The sequence below is a fragment of the Ursus americanus genome, chromosome 3 (assembly GCF_024610735.1).
Source record: "Ursus americanus isolate L20-20 chromosome 3, mUrsAme1.1.p, whole genome shotgun sequence".
In the NCBI taxonomy this organism is placed as follows: domain Eukaryota; kingdom Metazoa; phylum Chordata; class Mammalia; order Carnivora; family Ursidae; genus Ursus; species Ursus americanus.
Window position 1 is genome coordinate 25,600,834 of NC_142129.1, and position 21,029 is coordinate 25,621,862.

Consider the following 21,029-nt stretch of genomic DNA (forward strand, 5'->3'; position numbering starts at 1 on the left):
GAAACTGAATGCCTCGCAATTTTTTGATTTGTAGCTACGTATTTCACCTTGTTGGGTGCTAGATATTTTTCATTCCTAATAATATTCTTGAGCTTTATTCCGGGAAGCAGTTAAGTTATTTGGGAACAGTTTGATAATTTTGTGTCTTGCTTTTAAGCTTCGTTAGCATTTAGTGTGGGGCTAATTTTGTCTCCCTGCTGACGCACAACGCTCAGTACTCTATCCAAGCCCCAACTTTTCACACACCGGCTGATGAGAAGAGGAATTATTCTGGCCCTGTGTGTGATCTCCAATTATTGTTTCATCTATCTTTCCAGGCTTCAGGGAGTTTTTTCATCCACATGACTTTTCTTTTTTAAAGTAAGCTTTTAATTTTGAGATCTCTGTAGATTCATAAGCAGTTAGAAGCTATAATACAAAGAGAGCCCATGTATCCTTTGTCGAGTCTTGCCCAGTGGTCTCAGTGATGATGTTTGGCAAAACTATAGTACAGTATCTTATGGTAGGATATTCACATTGATACAGTTGAGAAACAGGGCATGTTCATCACCACAAGCATCCCTCAGGCTACACACTCCCCTTCCTCCCTGTCCCTTCACCCCTTTCTGTATTTAAACTCTGGGAAACATTAACTGGTTCACCATTTCTTTCTTTCTTTTTTTTTTTTTTTGAAGATTTTATTTATTTATTTGACAGAGACAGCCAGCGAGAAAGGGAACACAAGCAGGGGGAGTGGGAGAGGCTGAGGCAGGCTCCCAGTGGAGGAGCCTGATGCGGGGCTCGATCCCAGGACTCCGGGATCACGCCCTGAGCCAAAGGCAGACGCTTAACGACTGAGCCACCCAGGCGCCCCTGATTCACCATTTCTAAAGTTTTTCATGTAAGAATATTATATAAATGGAATCATATAATATGTAGTATTTTGTGTTTGCTTTTTTTCACTCAGTACAATTATCCAGAGGTTCATCCAGGTTGTTGCACATTTCAGTAGTTCATTCTTATTTATCACCGAATAGTTTTCCATGGTATGAATGAACAACAGACTTTTTAAACTATTCACCTGCTAAAGGACATCTGGGTTGATTATTCCTTTTTTTTACAAATAAAGCTGCTGTGAACAATTATATTTAAGGCTTTTGGGTAGGTATAGGTTTTCATTTCTCTGGGATATATGCCTAGATATGTAATTGATGGGTCACATGTGAGTTGCAAGTTTAGTTATTTTAAGAAATTGACAGATCGTTTTTCAGAATTGCTGTGTTGTTTTTTATATTACCGCCAGCAATGTTTGAGTGATTCAGTAGCAACTGAATCAGTAGAAAGCATGTCCTCACCAGCATTTGGTATTGACAGATTTTTTAAATTTTAGCCATTCTGTTAGGTATGTAATGACAGTTTATTGTGGTTTTAATTTAAATTTCCCTAATGGCTGATGATGCTGAGTATCTTTTCATGTGCTAACTTGCCATCTGTGTATCTTCTTTGATGAAATGTCCTTTAAGTCTTTTGCACATGTTTGTATTTTTACTTTTGTGTTTTGAGAGCTCTTTCTTTGTTCTAGATAGCAGTCCTTTGTTAAATATGTAGCTTGCCAATATTTTCTCCCACTCTGTAGCTTATCAATTCATTCCCTTCCAGATTCTTTCGCAAAGTAAAAGTTTTTAATTTTTTGACATCTGATTTGTCAGATTTTCCCTTTATAGGTCAAACTTCTGGTGTCAAGTTTGAGAACTCTTTACCTGGACCTGGACCCTGAAATATTTTTCCTGGTTTTTTTTCCATAAGTTTTATAGTTTTACACTTTATTTTTACATCCATGATCCATTTTGAATTAATTTGTGTATTGTGTGAGGCTTAGGTCAAGGTTCATTTTATGCCTGTATATTTCAAGATTCTCCATCACCATGTTGAAAAGCTATCTTTCCTCCTTTGAATTGTTTTTGTCATTGAATGGAAAGTTAGAATGATGTTCAAATAGTTGTGAAGAGACTTTTTTAAAAATTACTTCTTCTTTGTGAAAAAGAAAACCAAGGCTTACTTGATATATGATAAAAATGTGAGATGTAAGTTAGAGAGAAAAATAAATAAAACAAAATCGACTGTGAAGACACAAAGGAAGTAGAAAAGAAGAAATCTAAAAGAGGAGGAGGAAAAGGAGGGACAAAAAAACAAAAAGAAAAATATCTCAAAATTAGCCTCTCAGAGAATTTTGAAAACATAGTGTAATCCATGATATAAGAACAAGATGTTATGAAATACAGATAAAGAAACAGTTTTGAATTTAAAAATAATTGGCATATATCTTTTTATAAAAGGCATTGATAGGATATTTTTGTGAAATGAGAGAAGTAAAATCCAATTTTAATAACACCACATTTTAAATTATAGTCAAATTTCATTATAACTATAATGAACACATTGTCAGAAATTACATTCATAGCTGTAGCACCTGATGATGAAATGTGGCTCAGACTAGATTCTTTGTAATGAATTAAAGTGAAAATTGCTTTGATCTCAAGAAGAAAAGCAGTGCCCAGATATAGCCTTCATCTTCTAAGCTCCAGAACTATTAGAAGGATCATTTTATGTTGCTGAGCTATTTGTGAATTTATTTATTTTTTAAATGAGTTGACAGATTTTAGAATTTTGAAGTGAGGAGTAAGATCGAAAGGTAATGGCATTTTTATTGGAAGTCAAAGAAGTCAAGTCTAGAGTTCAGTTTACATTTGTCCTTTTATTTACGAAAAATCCAAAAATGTTCTATCATAATCATAAGCCAACAAAGCACTGTTACAGAGAAAACTGCTACTCTGAGATTGGCAGATAAATCTTGTGTTGTACAGGATTTTGCTTTTAGTGGAGTTCCTTGTCACCTGATTAATAAACCCCTGTTAAAACGGTTCTGTATGTAAGTTTTCGTAATGATATTCAAGTGGGAAAGACTCCACCCATCCTGAAATGTATTTATTGTCTTCTAACAGATTAAATATTCAGGGCAACAAACAATTTTCAATGATACAGAGTGAGTGTGCTATGTATAAAATACCTGGAGATCTGGTCATAATCCTAGTTCTGCCAGCAACTGATGGTGACCTTGAGAAAGTATATGTATTCGATTACTCAATTATTGCTTTTTAAAATAAAGGTATATTTTATATTTGACATTTTAATGGAAGGTTGTTGCGAGATATCATCTGAAATACGTATATATTACAGTGATGGATATTGTGATCCTTGTCAGAATTTCTAAACCCTTCATATATATCCTGATCCTTGGATGATGGGTTTTCCATGCCTGTTAGTTAACAGTTATTAGTAACCTTGAAGATATCTTTTTTGTATTAGAGCATAACGTGGCTCCAAAATCTATATAATGCCATGATTACTTTCAAATATCATGAAATCTTCATACACAGATCCATATGCTCTGTTTTGTTATTCATACAGGTATGCATCAGTATGGCTCAACAGAGGAACATAACCCATTGCTTTCAGAGCCAGTGAATTCTACAAAGAGCATAAAAGAAGTTGCTCCTCTTTTTCATCATGTAGACTCTCTTAAGCTTTATTTTGTATAAAAGTATAGTGTGAAAAAATAAATAAAAATCAATAAATTAGTTATTTTGTACAGTAAGTGTTCATATATCTACTTACCCTAATATTTACCTTTTATGATAGTTTTTATTCTTTTCTGAGTTTCCATGTTTTTTCCCTAGGATCATTTTCCTTTTGCCTGAAGAACTCATTTTAGTATTTCTTTTAATATTGGGTGGTTGCTAGGAGCTGAAGGGAAGGGAAAATGGGGAATTGATAATAAATGGGCATAAAGTTTCAGTTAAGCAAGATGAAAAGCTTCTAAGAATATGCTGTAAAATATTGTGTGTTACATAGGTAATGATACTATACACTTACAGTTTTGTTAACATTGATCTATTGGCAACAAATTATTTTATTTACTTTTTTTATTTGAAAAAAGGATTTTTTTCTTCACATTTTTCTTCACATTATTAGGTCTAGAACTCTAGGTTGGCAATAGTTTACTTTTAGCGTTTTAAAGATGTTACTTTATCAGCTGCTAGCTTAATTGCATACCTTTGAAGAAAGCATATTATTTTCCTGCCCTTGACTGCTTTTAAGATACTTTTCTCATTATCTTTGGTTTTCAGCTATTTCACTATGATGTGTTTAGGTGTGGTTTTCTTCTTATTTATTTACTTGGGTTTTGTAGAATTTCTTTATTCTCTGGCTTGATGATTTTTTCAATTTTGGAAAGTTCTTGACCACTATTTCTTTAAATATTTCTTCTTTCCCTTTCTCTTCTCCAGTCTGGGATGCTAGCATGTTAGACATTTCAATGTGTCTCTTATGTTTCTCTCCAAAGATAGTTTGCACCCTCATTTGCCAGGCTCAGAGGAGCAGATCACCCTAATCCAGTTGAAGACAGAGCTGCGGGTTTCAGGTTTTGGAGTCTCTTTTTTCTTTTCTTCCTTACTCTCCCCCCACCCCCCCGCCCTGCTTTCTGTCTGTCTCTCTCATATATATGTGTGTATATATATAATTTTTCATTGTTTCCCTCTTCTTGGATTTCCCTTCAATCCTATCTCATAGCCCTTCATTAGTTGCAAATGTGTATTCTGGAATTTGTACAGGATCTCTCTTATTTAGTGATTTCTGGATCTTAATTTTTGTGTTCTCAATATGATGAACTATTATCCCAAATCTCTCTTCTGCATTTCAGATATCTCTACTTGGCTCCTTAGTCCCTTACCCTTGGCACATGTCTTTTTTTGTGTGTTTTTTGTTTGTGTGTGTGTTTTTCTTTTTATTTTTTTAAATTTAAATTCAATTAATTAACATATAGTGTATTATTAGTTTCAGAGGTAGAGTCAGTCTTATATAATATGCAGTGCTCATTACATCACGTGCCCTCCTTAATGCCCATTACCCAGTTACCCCATCCCACTATCCCACTCCCCTCCAACCCTTGGCAAATGTCTTAAGGGAAGAACCCATGTAAAGTATCTGTTTTACTTCTCTGGGTTAACACCCTTTCTTGGGGATCTAGTTCATCAATTTCTGGATACCTTGGCAATCCCAAACTCAATATTTGTCCCTGAGTTTCTCAAATATTGCTTCAAGTATGCTGGATTTTTCATCTGTTAGCAGAGGTCCTTTGAAGCACTTCTTAGTGTTTTGCCTCATTCCAAAACTTGGTAAGCATCCCAAGGGCAAAGTAGCATGCTGAAAGTTGGAGTTACCTCCATGTGCCTCCCTAGTTTCTAAGATCTGACCTGTCCATTACTGGCTGCATTAGGAACTACCCAATGCCTCCAAAGGCTGGGCTAATTATAATGATTGTGGAACCCCGAACCGTGAGCAAAGGAAGGAACAACACAAGCAGAGCAACATTCTGTGCAGAGTCAAAACAAAATGTAAGGGTGAAATATGAGTAACTTGTCTACAGGAAAAGGACTATTTTGCTTCAACGAGAGCATAATATGAAAAAGAGTTGGTGTTACATACAATTCGAGAGAGGGGAGCCAGAACATGTAAAGAATTTTATGCCATTTTAAAATGCTAACATTCTTCCCTTAGCCTCCTCCGGTCAAATGTATAGAAATGTTAGCAACTTAGCATCTGAGTATTTGTTCCCATATTGAGGCTATAATACTCTGTACTTTTTTTTCCCCCATTTTGGCTATAAGTTACTCTTCCAGATCTGTGCTTCAGGTATCAGAGTCAAGTGCATTGAATTAGAATGAAGAAAAGAAGAAATAAAAAAAGAAAAAGAAAATAGCATTACAAAAGAGTAGTTCATGATTTTTTCCCAATGCAATTTGGCCATAGGTATTGCATTTCAAAATATTTGGTCATATTTTATGTTTTACTATTCATTTCAACCTGAAAATCTTCTGACAGTAGACTCCTTAAGTATAAATTGGCAGTTTATATATGCATGTAAGCTGTAGAAGGTGATAGGTATGTGTTCTTCCTATTAAATAATATTATTCTGGAAACAAACTTCATCTGCTTTTGCTTCAAATATGCCGTAAAAAAACCAAATGTGTTTTTCTCTGGCAAGAATTTTTTTTTAACTTTTCTTAGTTGTAAACTTTTAGTTGGTCTATATTATAGCTTTCTAAACTTAATAATACTGGCTTACATTTAAACAATAACGTATAAACCATGTCAACAATATCTGGCATTCACAAAATGAGTGATCGAGAAGCGATATTTTTTTCTTGGTTTATAGTCCCCTTAATCCTTCAGAAACCATCACAAATCCAAATCATGTTCTCAATGTTAAGTTTTGTGCTGGGATCTCATCTATAGTAGATAAAAGAGCTATAAGATTATATGCTGCAAGATGCCTCCCTAGAGGACAAGAAACAGCAGGTGTTCACATGGCCTTATGTGAAAATGGTCTCTTCACTACCAAGGTATTTATTGTCATATCATTTGGTTTCCATTTATTGTTGTTCAAATTGTGTAATATCAGGCCTTTGTTATTTTCAGAAGATATGTTTCTGGAATTATATTTTTAAAAATGCATGATGGCAGCATTAGCAAGGTACTGAGTGTCCTGTGATCTTCTATAAAGCATGTAACTACATTTGATTTCATAGGGATTCTTTCTCATGTTCTGAGGCCTATAGGAACAAGTGGATAATTCTGAATAATGTGTACCATATTAAACCATGTTTAGTAGTTTTCAACCCTATTATTCAGAAATGTATCATTCAGTAAATACAGGAAGTCTTTTTTATGTTTAAATTCCAGTATATTAACATACACTGTTACATTAGTTTCAGGTGTGCAATGTAGTGATTCAAAAATTATATATATTACTCAGTGCTCATCATGACAAGTGTACCCTTAATCTCCTTCACCTATTTCACCGATCCCCCATCCATCTCCCTTCTGGTGACCACCAGTTTGTTTTCTATATTTAATAGTGTGTTTTTTTATTGTCTCTTTTTTTCTTTGTTTGTTTGTTTTGTTTCTTAAATTTCATATGAGTGAAATCATATGGTATTTGTCTTTCCGTGACTTATTTCACTTAGTATTATACCCTCTAGATCCATCCATGTTGTTGGAAAATGGCAAGATTTCATTCTTTTTTATGGCTGAATAACATTCCATAAATATATGTGTGTATACACACGCATACACACACACACACACACACACACACACACACACACACACACACACATCTTCTTCTTCATCCAGTCATCTATCAATGGACACTTGGGCTGCTTCCATAATTTGACTATTGCAAATAATGCTGCAATAAACAGAGGGGTGCATGTATCTTTTTAGATTAGTGTTTTTGTATTCTTAAATACCCAGCAGTGTAATGACTGGATCATATGGTAATTCTATTTATTTTTTGAGGAATCTCCTGTTTTCCACAGTTGCTGTACCAGTTTGCATTCCCACCAATAGTGCCCAAGGGTTCCTTTTCCTCCACATCCTCGCCAACACATGTTGTTTCTTATGTTGCTGATTTTAGCCATTCTGACAGGTGTGAGGTAATACCTCGGTGTAGTTTTGATTTGCATTTCCCTGATGATTAGTGACGTTGAGCATCTTCTCATGTGTTTGTTGGCCAATACAGAAATTCTTAGGTGGCATATTTCAACCTTATTTAGAAGAGACACCTTTTATTAAGTTCATATAAGGAGGGATATATGCAAAACTCCATGCTATTAAGTTAATCCGGTCCTCAACAATAGATAAGGCTTTGGGCTTTGGGGCTACTGGTGCTTTACATCCTGAGCTTCAGGGTGTGTGCGGAAGATGAAGGACACTCCAAACTTCAGGACAGAATGGACTTTCTTTATTCAATATCCAGTAGGGTATTATAGGTGTAAAGGAAGTCTTGATATCGCTCAGTGATTCACAGTGGCCCTCTGGGACTACTCTAAATGGGTCTGCCTTTCTGTGAGGTGCCTTGAAGATACAGAGCTTTCCCCACGTTATAGTGTGCAGAATAGCAGAGCTAGCCTCAAGCTGTAAAAGACCCACTGGTGCAGAATATACACTGCGATGCACCCATTGGCCAGTCTTTTGGACCTCTGTTCCATTCAGGGGTGCTGTGATTTGTGAAAGATTGTCACCATCAGTAAAGTGGTGAAGAGATTGAAAATGCAGTGAATAGGGGGACAGTAAAGTCTATCCAATGGAACATTTCACGTTTCCAAGTATTTTTTCCTGATTTACTCAACATTCATCCTGAGTATATTTTACTTATATTATTCTTACTTCCAGTTCTCCTTTATCTTCTAAAACTTAACTCTGGACATGTTCAGACTTCTAGGGACCTAGGAGCTGAGGCCTTGTGGAAAAGTCAAGGAGTGGGTGATTGTGCTTCTCAGGCCACACATTCCCGCACCCCTTTTTTTCACATGTTCACTGCTCAGGACAGGATTGTGGCAAATTATACCATAGAAATATTCATGCAAGTGTACTCCAGATGAGCAAGATGAATTCTGAGCATATCTGTTAAATCACTTTACTTACTAGTCAGAATTTAATACTGCTTCAAATAATGGTTACTGGCAAGTACTTTTACTCTTTTTAAATCACTTTATTTTGGAAGGAGCTCCTAAAAACTGCTTTATTAAACATAAATTTAAAAGGTGCGTTATTTTCAGTTCTTTCAGAATATAGATTTTCTTTGGCAGGGCACATCATTCTCTTTACTTACAAAAAGATGACTATGTTTTAATCATTTCCTTTTGAGGACAAGGAATAGCTATTCTGTTGTTATTCTACTCAGGTATAGCTTGTTTCTCTCCCTGTCTAGTTAAAAAAATTTTTTATATTAATGAGGTCAAACTGGGAAAAAAAAAAAAACCTGTGAACATAAATTGATCATTGGAGAAAACACTACCACTATCATTTCATATTTTTGTCTACATCTCCTTATCATCATACAATCAACACTCCAGTGTAAATTGTTTTAACTCTTCCCTCCCCTTTAGTATGTGGCTTCCTTGACAATAGGAATTAGCCTCTATGTATCTATTCCAATTGGCTAAAACATTATCCAGTGGATGTGAGTAGAACAAAAGAAAAGGGCAGTAAATGAAAGGAAACATTTATGATTAAAAGATCAGTTATGTTAGCATTCCTTGTCTGGGACTTAGGTTTTCTGTCATAAAATTCCCAATTTGCTCATTAAATTTAGGAAGTAGACATCTATGGTTGAAAGCAATATCTGAGTTGGGAGACTGTTTTTGGGTGCCATTCAAATCTCTGAGCACATTTCCAGTTTTAAAAACAATACTATTGTATAATTGCGTATTTTGGTAATGAAAATAAAAATATTGGATGTTCTGTCTAAAATTACAAAGATAATAATGGTTTGAATTGGCTCACCAAAGTTTTCCTGGTACCTGGCAGGTACCATGTGTTATCTCAATTAACCCCCAACCCAAATATCCTTCATCCCCCTGTGATGTAGATATTAGTCTTGATGACCTTTTACCATTAAGATACAAGGATTTTAAGTAACCTAGTAGGTGGTGGAGCCAAGGTTTGAATCTGAGCGATCAGAATCTAGAATCTATACATTTAGATTAGATGGCGATGTTACATAAATAAAAAGCTAGGCCTTATATTTAGAATAGTGAAAAATAATGGAAAAATAGCAAACTATATTTTAGGTCAAAATTTAAGCATTGTGTTTTAAATTTTTTTTCTATATTTTCAGGTGCGGTCATGTGAAATATCAAGAGTGAACAAACAGTTTGTATAAAAACTACCATTTGTATTATTCAAATATATGCATGAATATGAGAAACATTTCACTGATGATTTAATGACCTTTGATCAAATAAAAATCTGTCAACTCCACAATTAGCTTTCTTTATTTAAAGGATAAATACAAAGTACTTTACTAAATGTTCTCACATCACACATTAGATAACTTTTTATGATGAATATATAGAAAGGAATCATCTCTCTGTTGATATGAAGAGGTTTTTGAAAAACTTTTGCTTCTTACCGTGATAATCTAGCTTATAGGAGACCATTTCTTTTTCAGAATACAGGTAGAAAAACTGGGTAATATCCTCAACACAAAGCAAACGAACATCTAATTTAAGGCATTGGAGAAATGGTGAGCGGGGTGAGTTAGTCAGCTATCTTCTGATTTCTAAGCAGTGGAGTTGGAGAATGAGAGAAGCCAAAATGAAACTCTTCTCTAAAAGAGAATCTGTAGTTTTCTGTGTGGTGGCCTTTCATAAATTACCTTAGACTTATTCATAGCTATTTGATGCCATTGTCATTGTAATCATATTTTTCAAATTTTATTTTTTAATGTCAGTAGTAAGAAATAATTAATTTTCATATATCAACCTGTATCCCATAATTTTGCTGAACTCACTTACTGATTTCAATACCTATCTGTAGGTGCTCTCTTACTTTCCATATTGTCTCAAAAAATGAAAGTTTTATTTCTTACTTTGCAATCATTATAACTTTATTTCTTTCTCTTTTCTTACTGTTTAAGCTATGATTTCCAATTCATTGTTCAGTAGAAGGGGTTATAGAAGATACCCTCTTTTTCCTTCAGGAAAATGGCTTTTGACATTTCACCATGAAATGTAATATATGTTGTATGTGTTTTTGTAGATAGCCTTTATAAGATAAGGAAGCTTTCCTCCATCATTAGTTTTTTACATATATTTATGAAGAAAAGATGTTGAATTTTATGGAATGCTAATGAGATTACACGATTTTCTCCTTTATTTTGTCATTGTGAGTTACAGACATTAATTTTAAAATGTTAAATTCTAATACATACCTGAAATAAACAAAACTTAGTCATGATATATTCCCATATTATACAATCTTGGATTTTAATCATCAGTATTTTGTTTGTGATATTTATATTTCTGTTCTATCACACTTTAATTATCAGTCAGCTAAAATACTTTCTAATTTTAATTGTGGTTTCTTTTTTGATCCATGGGTTATTTAGAAGTGCATTGATCAATTTCTAAATATTTGGTGAGTTGTTTAGATACATTTTTATTATTGACTTGTCTTAATTTCAATCCTTTGAAATTTGTTGATACCAGACTTATGACATGGCATATGGTTAACCTTGGTAATATCCCACATGGATTTGAGAATAGTGTATATTCTTAAGTTATTGAATTGTTCTATATTTACTAAGTTGATCATGTTTCATAATCATTTTTTCCAACTTTTCTATAGCTTACAGATATTTCATCTTTTTACTTTATCAGGCACCTTGACACATTGAGAATTGTACCTCTCCTTTTAGAGGATTTAGAATCGTTATATATTCCTGGTAAGTGAACACTTGAATCATTTTTAAATGCCCTATTTTATTGCTAATAATGCTTATTGTCTTAAAGTTAATTGTTTCTGATATTAGTAGAGTCAAACAAACTTTGATTAGCATCCGCATGTTATATATTTTTCCCACTTTTAAGTTCCAACCTTGATTTTACACCTGAGGTGTATCTCTTGTAAAAGAGGTGAAAATAAAGTCTCCAAAACAACAGAGCACCACCAACCTTTCTGTGTCTGTGCCTCTCAAGTTATGAATATCCTTCAAGGTATGAGTAAGAAAAAAAAAAGTAAAAGCTGATTATTTATAGATAGAAGTTGTAAAGTATTATTTCTGAGAAATAATATGCATTTTATTCTTATATACTCCAAAAATGTCATTATTTTCTTGCACAAACATATAGTATTAAACATTAAACTAATAAGATAGCTCTTTCTTTAGTTTAAATTTGATAAAAGTTATTTATTTTTATTTTTATTTTTTTAAGATTTTATTTATTTATTTGACAGAGAGAGAGACAGCCAGTGAGAGAGGGAACACAAGCAGGGGGAGTGGGAGAGGAAGAAGCAGGCTCCCAGCGGAGCAGGGAGTCCGATGCGGTGCTCGATCCCAGGACTCTGGGATCACGCCCTGAGCCGAAGGCAGACACTTAACGACTGAGCCACCCAGGTGCCCCAAAAGTTATTTATTTCTAAATAATTATTTTATACAACTTTGCAGTGGGGTTCCTGATTATGGTTTTCTCATAACTAAGGTGGATTTCTCTAGCTTTTCAAAATCTGATATTGTTATTATCTAATTAAAATGATATCATATCTGTCAATTGATTGCATGGTCATGCCCAATTTCTTTAACATGTGAAAATACAATTCCTGCCTAGAGCTCCTAATTCTTCTTTTTAAAAATTCCTTAATCTTAAATTGCAGTTCTTTGAACTAAGCATGTGTGTGTGTGTGTGTGCTTTGAACGAGCTAATCCTCACACCAGTAGAGCCATTTTCATGGCACCCTTACATGGCTTCTGTTTCTTCAACACTGTGAACCAGTATATTTCTTTGGGGGAGAAATATTGGACTGCATCTCTCTTCCCCATTCTAGTATATGTAAACTCCTGAACACAAACCACCAAATATCCTATGCTCATTTCTGTGACTGACATTTATTAAACTGCACTGAAATCCCTTATCTGTTCACTAGCAATAGTTTTGAGGGCAAGGATTATGTTTTTCATCTTTAATTACCAACACCTATATAATAGTGAACTGTTTTTGTAAAGTGGATGAATTCTTTTTAAAATAAAAAGTCGTATCTTAAAGTATTGTGTGCCACGAGCAGGATCCACTAGCTGCACTGGTTTCGAATATGAGTTGACAATCAAATGCATGATTCACAGTAGGCTATCCTGAGAGTGTTTAAACTACTTTACTTTACTTTACTTCGAGAAAACCACCATCTCTGGAATGCCTTAGCTTTGATATAGCTAGTGACAAATCCTCACTCATGCACTAATGACTGGTGTGACTAGTCCTGTAGTCTGTTTACACATGTGACTAGCCCTTCATAACTACATGCTGTTACCTTGAGTTGCTCATTACTTGGTAACAGGGGAAGGGGCTGGTACATAGTCCTCATCTTGTTTTTCCTACAAGGGGTAAGCTACTAACAATTATTTAAGTTACCAAGAGTCAAAATCCTCAGGCATATTCAAGGCTAGAGGAAAACTAACAGAGCTGCTGTTAATTCTTCTCTTGTATTAGAAAGTGATTCCCTTGGGTGAACAAATTAGAGTATTTTGGAAAAGGAAGCTAGAATCTTTTCAAACAAGAAAGGAAAAACTGTTCCTTCTATTACTGATTCCTGAAGGCAAGATTGTTGAATCATGAGAGTATGTGCTTGTTTCATAAAATGACCTGAAATGAGCAGATTTTCAGGATCAACTTTCAGGGCCAATCCACAACTCCCAGTTTCCCAATTCATCTTGTCTATAGCTGTAATCAGGACATAGATGCAATCAGAACAGAAGTGTAGCATCTTATTAATGTATTTAATAAGCAGTGTTGATGATTAACAAGTAGCAAAAAACATAATAGCATCAACGGGCATAATGCCGCAGTAATTTTTCTATCCTTTCAGAGAATTTACCTACTATTTTATTGTTAATGATTATGATACATTCAAAAAGTTCAGAGGTTCTTGGATGATTTAACAAAGTATTTTTTGACTTAACAAGATATTGAAGACTTTTTTCCTTAATCAATAAAACACATGTTCCAATTACAGAAAATTGGTTTTCATTGGTATCACATGCATGTATAAATACCTAAATATCTTGGAATTCTCCAATCTCCAAATTTATAAGATATTTTTCTTTGTCATAAAACAAGATACTTACGACTCTATTGAATGTGTTTACTTTTACATACCTACATATAATTTTAATATTATTCAAAATTTTAAGTGGCATCTATTTTCAAGAGATTATAAAAATCTTTTAAATACAACATGTATTTTTGTTTTCAAATTGTATGCCTCTCTGGACTTTTGGAACATTTTCCATTCTAAAATATACCGAATCATGAGATTCTATGCATAGTGGAGAAGGTGACATATTTCAGAAATAAAAATGCTGAACACAATTCCCAAAAGAAGCAAATGAGAATTCCACACTGACAGGTCACTGGGAACAGCAAACAAGACCACGTTGTATTTTGTAGTTTGGCATCATGTAAAACATCACTCGCTGCTGTCTTCGGGGCACTCCCTTTGGGATGGAGCAGCCATGACTTGCTGACAACCCCTTCTTGTAAGATCATGGAAATATCCTAGGTTATTTCCAATTGTTTATAGGCATCATTTAAGGGATCACAGCTGTGGTTTCACTTGCACTTTCCACCTGTCATACACTAATTGCCTCAGAATTAACACTCTCTAAAAGGAAGCAAAGATTCTTAAGAGATGTATTTGGCCCCAAATTAGCCAGAGATGTACATAGATGTGCTCATTTTCCCATTAAGAAGAGAGCCATAGAGGAATGCTCTTCTGCTCTTGGCAGATGGTGATAGAAACTCCTCAGTTACTCTCAAGCTGCCTTGCCATAATCCTAGGGAAAAAAATTTATCATCTACTGGTTAGATTTACAACACTTAAATTATGATACCTTTTAAGTAAAGGCCAGAATTATCATCAGGGGAAGATGGATTAACTCTGTTATCCATTATGTAACCAAATGCCGAAGGTGAAACATTGCATTTAGAATTTCAAGTGAAATAAAGAAGCTGTAAGATTTAGGTTTCATCTCCCAAAATTATCCAATAAGCTCATTAAGCCTTTTGAGGAGGGGTAAAGTATAAATAGAAAGGCAGACTGGCAATAATTATAGCTTTATACAATACTTAATTGGAATGAAACTCTTAAATCATGCATAATAAAGTAGTATGATTTAAGAATTTCATTCCCATTAAATGTGCATTTTAGGTTTTCATCTTAAGTGTGAACATAAAAGTTCAGCTAAATGTTATGATTTAACATGAGAACTGAAGTAGATAAAATGAAAAAAATAGGCCAAGATTATGAGGAGAATGCTCTCCTTGATGCTACTTTGTTTTTTAAGGCAGATAGTTGGAAAAACAACTTTCCTTAGGAAAAAAATAAATAAATAAAACCTGTATGTGTATTTTTTACGGAAACCTATCGGAACATTTGCTATGCAAACAAGTTATTTAGCTAACGCTTTAAATATATTAGCCTATATTTCCAATTTTGTGGTGTCTACATTCTACAATTTACAACTGAGGTGTAAATCAGCACCTATCAAATTTACATCCTATGCCAGCTGCATCCTTTCTTTTGACTTATCATTTCTTTACTTTATCTAGTTCTGGCAATTATTTCTCCTTCAAGCACATATCATAGAATTTCCCAAAGCTGAGCAGTTTCTCTTTACTCTCTTTATGTTCTCCCATTGGAGATTTTATATGATAAATTCAATTCTCACATTTAGAGGGATGATGTGAATTCTGCCATGACATATTCAACAGGTATCCAACATCAGTCAAATGCATAATTTTTATGAAGAGACTGTTCTATTTAGTATTTTTATTTTCATCAATGGCATTATAATTGTATCAGGTTTGAAAGTTTGAGGAGACCCAGATCCATCTACTTTTAAACATAGATCCATTTAAAAAATCAAATATTCTTGCCTACTGTTCACTTGCCATTTTGATCTGTTAAAAGGAATATGGCAGAATCCAACTAAAAATGAAGGGGAAAAAAAGATGCATAACTCAAGAAGTTAGGCTTAGTAAATCTTTAATTTTAAGAGGTTTAAATAAATGCCATGGGCAGAGAGAATAGCAGACAATTAATTGGGACTCAGAGAATCAAGTGAGGTTCTTCAGAGAATACTTCATTTGAGTTGGGGTTGTGAAAATTATGTAAAATTTCAACAAGCAGAGAAAAATACTTTAGGTAGAGTGTGATTTCATCAAAACCCAGAAGAGTCAAAGCATCAGGCATATACTGGCTAGAGCAAGGGGTCATCAAGAGACATTAGCAGAAGATAAGAAGAGAAAGCTGGACTGGGAGTAGAATGGAAGCAGCCTTAATTCTATCCCCCCAAAAGTGGGCTTTATTAAATAGTCATGAAGAACTAAGAAAGAGATGGATATGCTTTGACTTCTTTTATAAAGATACCTTTGGCAGCTGTTATAAAATATATTGTGTTCCTCGAAAATCCTTGAGTTATCTACAAATGTGAACTTCTTTGGAAATAGGATCTTTGCAGATGATCGAGTTAAAATTAGGGTAGACCCTAATCCATATGACTGGTGTCCTTATAAAAAGGGGGAATTTAGACAGAAACAGACACATACCACAGGGAAGATGATGTGAAGGTACAGAGAGAACATGTAGAAACCAAGAAAAATGCCTGAGGCTACTAGAAACAGGCAGGGAACAGATTCTCTCTCACAGCCCTCAGAAGATAGCCCTGCTGGCACCTTGATTTTGTAGTTCCAGCCTTTAGAATTATTAGACGATATAAACTTCTGTTGTTTATACCACCTGATTTCTGGTACTTTTGGCATCTCCAGAAAACTAATTCAGCAGGATTGTGGATGTAAGGGTCTGAAACTGAAGGCAGAAAAAACAGCTAAATAATTGCAATAGTTTGCAAATAAGTGATGATGTCACAAGATGTAGAAATGGAAATATTGGTGCATATAAGAGAAGCACTTTAATAAAGAATATTAAGATTTTCAGTAAATCAATTGTAGAAGGGTCAAAAGAAAGAAAAAATAATAATGACTTATAGGTTTCTAGTTTTGTCCATTTAGTTCATTGTTGAATAAGTGACAAAGATAAGACATTCAGAGGAAGTCACTTTGAAATGGAAGAATTGATGTTGTTTTAGAAATATTTTAATTTGAAGTAACTCCAAAACCTTGGTTTGTTGTTTTAAAATAAATTAGAATAAAGGTCTCGGTTAGACGTAGAGATTTGAGTTGTATTACCATTTGAAGTAATGAGTTTACATAAAGTGGAGTGGAGCTAAAAATAGCTTCAGGTAAACCTCTTAGGAACAACAATACTTAAAGACCAACTGATAGGGGCGCCAGCTGATACCATATGCCTTCGGCTCAGGTCCTGATCCCCGGGTCCTGGAATCCAGCCCTTCATCAGGCTCCTTGCTCAGTGGGGAGCCTGCTTCTCCTTCTCCTCCCTGCTGGTACTCCCTTGCTGTCTCTCCTTCTCTCTCTCTCTCAAATAAATACATAAAATTCTTAAAAAAAAAAAAAAAAAAAAAAGACCTGATAAAGAAGGGATTTGTTAGAGAGACTCAGAAGTAGTCAGACAAGTAGAGAACATCCACAAGAGAGGAATGTTAGAGAAGCTAAGGAAGAAAACAAGTTTCAGGACAGATGGAATGGGAAACATTTAAAATGCTAATTGAAGATGAAGACAGAGACATATCCATTAAATTAGGCAAATGGATTATCATTATATAACCTGATGATCATTGTTGGAAAAGAATACACACACACTCCTGATATATTAGCATACACATCCAAGAAATAAAAAAGCATTCCTCTCAGAATAGCAAAGACTGTGAGGTAATTCATTTTCCTGTTTCTTCCTCAACTTAATTTCAGACTTCCAAATATCTTTATTGTCACTTTCTGGTTGGTACGATTATAGCTCATTAAACTTTTTCTCTGGGTATAACTCTTTTGATGACAGTTATTGAACTTTGCACCACAATCTTCCTTAAGCAGTGATTCCCATCTTGGATCTTGCCTCCCTCCCTTTTTAAAGGCTTTATTTTATTTCAAGAGGTTTTAGGTTCAAGGTAATATTTAGAAAAAGATACAGAGATTTCCGACATACCCTCTGCCCCCACACATGCATAGCCTCCCTCATTACCAACATCCCCACCAGAGTGGCACATTTGTTACAATTGATGAAGCTACAGCTGACACATCACAATCGCTCAAAGTTCATAGTTGACATTATGGTTCATTCTTGGTATTGTAATTCTATGGTTTTTGACAAATTTATAATGACATATATCTATCATTATAATATCATACGAAGTGTTTTGACTGTCCTAAAAATTCTCTGTGTTCTGCCTGTTCATCCTTCTCCCTCCCTCAATCCCTGGCAACTACAGAACTTTTTACTGTCTCCATAGTTTTTACTTTCCCAGAATGTCATAAAGTTGGAATTGTACAGTATGTAGCCCTTTTAGACGGGCTTCTTTCACTCAGTAATACGCATTTAAGTTTCCTTCATGTCTTTTCATGGCTTGATAGCTCATTTCCTTTTCGTACTGAATAAATTCCATTGCCAAATACCCAAAGAGAACAATTGTACTATAATTAATAGTTAAATAGCTAAGGACAAAGATGTCAGAAAACACTTGGACTTTTTCCTGTTCCAGGGATACAGCTTGTCTTTGAAGACTATGCCCATATTAAGATAGATTACTTCACTTGGGTTTTCCTGTGGTCTTCAAGGACAGCTGGAATGAAGGGCATTAAAAAAAACACTTGACTATTGTGAAGTTAAAAAAAAAAAAAAGGTGAAGAATAGGGATGTCAAGTTACCTATCACTGAAAAACAGTAAGTAAGTAGGAATTGAATGTTCATTTGAGAAAATATTTATGGAGTATTTCCTCTTCTCAGGTCAGTAAAATTCATGGGGTAATTCTGCTTCTGTTTTGTTTTTTTCATATATTAAGAGAATGTACATTAACTATATACATTGAGAAGACCCTGGATGCTTTTATTCTCCCCCCCCCTTTAATTTGCTGGAAACAACTAGATCATTGGGAGGAGGGTACGTGCATCAGCATTGCACATGGAAGCTTAAAAAAATACATATCAGGGGCGCCTGGGTGGCTCAGTCGTTAAGCGTCTGCCTTCGGCTCAGGGCATGATCCCGGCGTTCTGGGATCGAGCCCCACATCAGGCTCCTCTGCTGGGAGCCTGCTTCTTCCTCTCCCACTCCCCCTGCTTGTCTCTCTCTTACTGGCTGTCTCTGTGTCAAATAAGTAAATAAAATCTTTAAAAAAAATAAATACATATCAATACTTGGACCCTACCCCAGATCTACTGAATCATAATTGCCAGAAGTATTTAAAACGAACAGCAAAAAATGTCCTCAGCTTTTCTTCTTATGAATAACTCAGGATAACAACCACCATTGTTACCGACAACTTGATAGGCTTTCAACAAGGCTACTTTCAAATTTGTCGATCTGAAAATAATAAAGGGGGTAAAAAACAATAAATGATTTTGGAGAACTTTGAGGAAATAAATTAAGCCACTTGTGTATTTGTAACTAGAGACCAGACGGTCATTTATTTTAAAAACAAGTATAATGCAGGTCTTCGAGAATAACTTCCAAATATTCTATCACTGAATAGGTAGGGAAACAAATTTATTCCTTATTATTTTTTCCCTTGAACTGAACAAGGTTCTAATTCTCTTCCATCCCACCCCAGTTCACCATCAAATTGTAACAACCCTCCTCTCTTCTCCACATGCATTGTAAACTTACTCAGTTTTATTGAGAAAACCTAACCCTGGGTGCCTGCGTGGCTCAGTCAGTTAAGCATCTGCCTTTGGCTCAGGTCATGATCCCAGGGTCCTGGGATTGAGCCCCATGTCAGGCTCCCTGCTCAGGGAGGAGTCTGCTTCTCCCTGTCCTCCCTGCTTGTACTCTCTGACACTATCTCTGTCTCTCTCTCTCAAATAAATAAAAAAAAAATAAAATCTTAAAAAAAAAGAAAGGAGGGGCGCCTGGGTAGCACAGTCATTAAAGCGTCTGCCTTCGGCTCAGGGCGTGATCCCGGCGTGCTGGGATCGAGTCCCACATCGGGCTCCTCCGCTATGAGCCTGCTTCTTCCTCTCCCACTCCCCTGCTGTGTTCCCTCTCTCGCTGGCTGTCTCTCTGTCACATAAATAAATAAAATCTTTAAAAAAAAAAAAAAAAGAAAGAAAAGAAAACCTAACCTAACTGATGCTTGGCACATAAAAAGTGATCAGTCAATATTGTTTGTACTAGTTACTGTGTATCTAGATTAGTTTCAAACAGGAAATGAGCCAGGAAAAAAGATACAGTGAGAACAATGATGCAGTCCAGAATACTTAGAGAGCTTTAAATTGAAATAATAGAAATACGTGCTAGATATATGTATGATGCTCAATAAATACTAGTTAATTATTTAAATTAACATTATCAAATGTGTTAATGGATAAATTGTGGTCTGCATTTATAGTGTTTCTGTATGGGGCAGAAACAATTAGGATAATGTGACTAAAACAAGTTTAGATCATTGGAAAACTTCTGAGTCAGAAGCTAGATTAGAGGGGCGCCTGGGTGGCACAGTCATTAAGCGTCTGCCTTCAGCTCAGGGCGTGATCCCGGCATTCTGGGATCAAGCCCCACATCAGGCTCCTCTGCTGGGAGCCTGCTTCTTCCTCTCCCACTCCCCCTGCTTGTGTTCCCTCTCTTGCTGGCTGTCTCTCTGTGTCAAATAAATAAATAAAATCTTTAAAAAAGAAAAAAGAAGAAGAAGAAGAAGAAGAAGAAGAAGAAGAAGAAGAAGCAGCAGCTAGATTAGAATACGTGGGTAACCCTCTCCTTCCAAAGGATGTATTTACATGAGATCTAGGGAGTCAATTGGTAAGACCTTATCTGTGTCTCTATTTGTGATTTAGGCATATGCTGCTGTGGCTGCTGGACTGGTGTGGACAGCAGGGGGAAGGTGACACATGCCTAAGTGGGAGGAGGAGTTTCAGGTATACCTGGAGGGAATTCTTTATAAGGTAGGAGATTTCAAATAAAATAAGGTGAATTTACTAACCAAGCCCAAGCATCACTGTTCTCAGAATGGAGTGGGGAATTCTATTTGAATCCCTCCCAAAACAGGTATCTGTGTCTCCTGAGAAGAAAGACTAAACTAAAAAAAGTTGTTTTGCTAATCTCTTTAAGACTTTAATGGTTCCAGAAATGACGTTGTTAAAACTGATGCAAATTGGAGTGTAAAGCATTTGGGATAGAGCCAGGCTTCCCACTTTGAAAATGCCTGCTGTATCCTTGGAGCACAGGAATATTAAATATTCCCTTGGGTTGGGGTGCACAAATCTGTATTTTGCAGGAGGGGGAAGGTGGTGGCAGAAAGGTAGCTTAT